The following is a 5,034-nucleotide window of genomic DNA, read 5'->3' on the forward strand; positions in this document are numbered from 1 at the left end:
TCAATAAGCGTATTATGTGATTTTGATAGGTCAATTTAAAGATTAAGTATTAATTTAACCATGGGAAATTAATTGGTAACTTGATAAAACGAGTACAGTGGGGAGATGATGAAAGATAAATAAATGGGGCTCAAGAGATAAAGGGACACTAAAAAATGTTGGTATAAACAACTATTCCAAAGTATGCTCTTGTGAAGAGAAGTTAAAGAACAATGGAGCAGTAGCTGAAGGTAGAATTGGAATTAAGAGAGCATTTTTAAAAGAATATAAATATAACAACATATTTATGTGTTGATGGTAAAGAACTAGTATAGAGGGCAAATTTTAAAAATGTATTATAGAGTAAAATATTGGACAAAATATGAATAGTAAAGTATTGGAGCTAAGATGTTGCATATGTAAAGGAGAGGGGATATAGTGCATAAAGGGAAGTGAAGACCTTAGCTGGGATTCTCACAGTTTGTCCAAATAAACCAGGGAGCAAGGAGGGAATTTGTACACAATTGCAGGTAGCTGGATTGATGGGATCCTGCAGGAGATCTCCTGTGATTAACTCAATTTTCCTTGTGAAATTGAAAGTGAGATTATTAGCTGAGAGTGATGATGATGAGGTAGCTCTGGATATTTGTGGGAAAAGGAGGAAGAATGAAACAGCTTTTTAGCAGAATGGGATGAAAAATGAATTGAGAAGTGTAGTTTGTTTCTGAGTAACAATAATGCCCAACTACTCTGAGGTTGGCAGTCACACATTTCAATTGAGAGCAATCAGCATGATGTGTGCTTTTCCAGCAACACTCAGATGCACAGTCATGTGCAAAAATTAGGCTGGGAGTTCAATATTAAGACAAGGTACTCACCAAATTTATAAGATAATGCCAACAGCTTTTCTGACTGTGTGTGTGCGTGTGCGTGTGTGTTTGGGTTGTTCTACATGTTCTATAATATTTTATGTTGTCAAATTTTTAATATATTTTATAATAAGATATTCTGAAACAAGAATGATGGTGGTTTAATTCTGAATTTTCCCACTTCTCCTACAAAGCATAGAGAGGGATGTATCAATATTAGTTCGCCAGGGATGCCACAACAAAGTACTACAACTGGGTGGCTTAAACAACAGAAATTTATTGTTTCACAGTTCTGGAGACTAGAAGTCCAAAATCATTTTTAATTTGTTTTTTTGACAGTATTGTTAGTCATTCAATAAGGAAATAATAATGTTTTTGACAACATGTCCTGGAACAAACATAAATATATTTGGGGATGGGAGGGGGAAGACAGTGTGCATACACACGCATACACAGAGACACACACGAACAAGTAGAAGATAAGGACAATGAAAATATCAACTGTATCCTAGAGACCAACTGCAGTAGTGGGGGCTATATTTCTTGCCAATGTCTCTTTCCTTGTAATTCCCCCTACACCTGGAAATTATAACTAACCACGATTTGAAGAATAGAGAGACTTATGATGAGTCCCCCTTAAACTGGAACCATAGCATCTTGTTAGTGCTCCACTCATACTTTATCAGACCCCTTTATACCATTTGTTTGCACGAAGCCTCCATATATGTTTCCATTCCCAGGAGTGAGCACCAGCAAGTCTATCAGATAACTACACACAGGTGGCTAGAACCACATTTGTCTGCACAAGCAGAGAACAGAAACTGTCTCCAAAGTTTTGTCCTCCTGTGAACAGCTCTTAAACAATGACAAATGTGCATGGAGGTATAAATACTCCAAGCTCCCTATGCTTAATCTGAGGTTCTGGTCACACTTTCTAAAGATCATCTTTGGAGGACTGAGGGGAAGTTACTGTATGTGGGCCTTTTCAAATACCTCACTCTCATTTCCTGTCTTATTTCCTCATATATCTATGAATTTTTCCTGGGCCATATAATAATAACTCACAGTTGTCTCTGGACAAAATCCCACTAATCCTTTTTTGTGAAGGACAGTCATTTTTTATGTCTATGATCCCAGCATAATTATCCCATTGCATTGTCCCATTTCATTCTTACCACTGTTCCAGTTTGTATGGTAACATATATGGTCCCCATTTTATAATGAAAAGTTATGACAGCCATAACCACTTTTTAGCAAGATGAGAGAAATTGATGAGAAAAAGATGAGAGTCATAGAAAACCTGTAAGATACTCTAGGAAAGAAAGTGTGAGGCAAGGCAAGTTGACCTTGAAGTTTACAAACAAATACACATTCATGAACACACAAGAGACTTAGTGAATATTCTTTGCAAGAGCGTTCTTGAGAACACTATAAAAGGATGAACTCCAAGTGGAAAGAGTAATTACTGATCTAACAAACAAAATAATAGAGTTGAGAAAATGGACTGTAAATTGTATATGCTTTGACAATGGGAATCACTCATCTAACACAAAATGGGAGCAGATGTGTTTGGTAAGTAACTGGAAAGTAAAATTAGTTTCCTGATTGCCTCATTGCAACCACTGGGTCAAAGAGTATTATTTAAGGCGAATAAATTAAATAGTGAAAAATGAAACATATGTGAGAAAACAAAGATCAATGAATAAAAGCTATTAATATTTACTGAGATGGAGTGAGGGGTGGGGGTGGGTAAGCCCGCAGCACAGTAACTGCTCCGGGCGGGCTTGTCTGGGCCAGGCGAACCTAAGTGGTTCCGGGCCTGAGCCTCGGAACCTACCTCTGAGTGGCGCGGGGCTGGGAGCTGTCCTCCTTTGAGCGGTGGCCGGACCGGCGGCTACTTGCGGTAGAGCCCCGGGAGGAGGAAGCGGCCTCCACGAAGCCAAGCCATCCGAGAAAGAAGAACCTTCTATTGGTTTTGTTCCAGATCAGACTGGGCCTCAGTTGTCAGAGATGGTGCTGGTGGTGTGTCCAACACAGGAGCCAAACTGTTCCTAGATCAGAATGATGACAGTAGATCTGAAGGTGGGTTGCAGACCATGAGTTGGGACAGGAGGCAGTGCTCTTGGGAGAAACAGCAGAGGCCCTAGGCTTCAAGCTGAAGTCAGCAGAGGCCTAGCAAGTGGGCATGTCCCAGGATGAAGAATTTTGGAATACACACCAGAGTCTACAAGAGCTGCTGATCAGGAATACCCACAAAGAAACTGAGCCCGTATGTGAGAGGGTGGTGCCTGCTCACCGGATCCTAGCCTTTCCTGAACATACGAACACCAAAGACTGGCCAGTGGCACCTGAGCTCATCTTGCCTGAGTCCCAGAGCTTGTTGACATTTGAAGAAGTGGCCATATATTTTTCCCAGGAAGAATGGGAGTTACTGGATCCTACTCAGAAGGCCCTCTACAATGATGTAATGCAAGAAAACTATGAGACTGTCATCTCTCTAGCATTATTTGTGCTCCCCAAAACTAAAATGAACTGCTGCTTAGAGCAAGGGGAAGAGCCATGGGTTCAAGGATCCCCAGTGTTCAAAGACAGTCCCGGAGAGCTGTTTTCAGAGATAAAGATGAAAAATGACACTGAAAATCATCAACCTATATGTTTTTCTGACTTAGAAATACAAGCACCAGGAGACATAGTATCAAAAAAAGCCGGTGTGAATGTTCATCAGAAAACAATGGGCAAAGAAAATCATGGTGATATGCATAGGGTGGGGAAATGGCACCAAGATTTTCCAGTGAAGGAAAGAAAGAAATTTTCAAACTGGTGGGAAGAAGAGCTGCTGAAACTTTTCGAGTTTCACAAGAAAGAACGTGCAGGAGAGAAGCCTTTTAAATGTCAGGAATGTGGGAAAAGCTTCAGAGTTAGCTCTGACCTTATTAAGCACCAAAGAATTCACACTTAAGAGAAACCATATAAATGTGAACAGTGTGATAAGAGGTTTAGATGGAGGTCAGATCTTAATAAGCATTTAACAACACACCAAGGAGTAAAGCCATATAAATGTTCATGGTGTGGGAAAGCTTCAGTCAAAATTCACATCTCCGCACACACCAAAGAACTCACACTGGAGAGAAGCCCTTTACATGTCATCAATGTGGAAAAAAATTCAGTCAAAATTCCCACCTTATTAAACACCGGAGAACCCACCTGTAGCACATGCAGAAGCTTCAGTAAGTGCTCAAGACTTTGACACCAGAAACCTTGACACCAGTGAAGGAAAGCTTGTTCAGTGTCCTTAGTCTACAGACATATACCAAGTGGCGCTTGACCCTAAAGTTTATGAAAAAATGCAAAATTAGGAAGCATGAAGAATTTTTCACCAGTGGAAAATTTGGAGATGTAAATGTCATGTTTCACAGAAAGAAATCAGGGTTGACTGTGGAGGGGAAATTTTAATAGTTGTACTAATTACTGTTTTTACTTAGAACTTTCACTGAATTCCTTAGCAAAAAATGTGCTCTAAGAATATTCTGAGCAAGGGAATAAGCTGTTTTGGGATTGTACCTGGCAAAATAGCAAGATCAGCTTCAGAATAGCAGATGCAGTCATGAGTCATCAGTCTTCTGTGGTCACAGAGTGACCTCCCCAGCCACTCTTAAGCACATATGATAGAAACATTTGTAGCATGGTCTTCCAAAACAAAAAGCAGTAATATACATGTTTCACTGCATACCATTGTCTTCCAGTTAGCAGACTTAATGAATTTCAGTAGTCTCATGAGGTAGAAGTGAATTCTAATATAAAGTTTTCCAAGAAAAAAAAAATTTACTGAATGTGCATGATAGTATAATTGTTGGGGCCGGGATGGTTACAACTTTATTTTATTGAGGTTTATAATAAGGAGTCAAATAAAGAAAGGATATTTCATAAACCTAAAATCCTTAAAATAACTTCTAGAGCAAAATTATAAACTTTCCTAAATATTAGAAATACAGTAAAAAAAAAGACAGGAAACAGATATCCATACTGAATGCTTTATACATCATGATAGTTAATTTTATGTATCATCCTGGCTAGACTATGGTGCCCCTGGTTGTTTGGTCAAACACTAGTCCAAATGTTACTGTTTCATGAGATTAATACTGATAATCAGTAGACTTTAAGTAAAGCACATTACCCTCCAAACTGT

The 5,034-nt window shown here is 39.1% G+C and overlaps 1 pseudogene; it reads left to right on the forward strand.

Annotated features, from left to right (window-relative positions):
- The first annotated feature begins 2,909 nt into the window (after positions 1-2,909).
- On the forward strand, positions 2,910-4,092 carry LOC131757064 (zinc finger protein 75A pseudogene; annotated as a pseudogene).
- The last annotated feature ends 942 nt before the right edge of the window (positions 4,093-5,034 follow it).

This window comes from Kogia breviceps, chromosome 5 (genome assembly GCF_026419965.1).
Source record: "Kogia breviceps isolate mKogBre1 chromosome 5, mKogBre1 haplotype 1, whole genome shotgun sequence".
NCBI classification, from domain to species: domain Eukaryota; kingdom Metazoa; phylum Chordata; class Mammalia; order Artiodactyla; family Physeteridae; genus Kogia; species Kogia breviceps.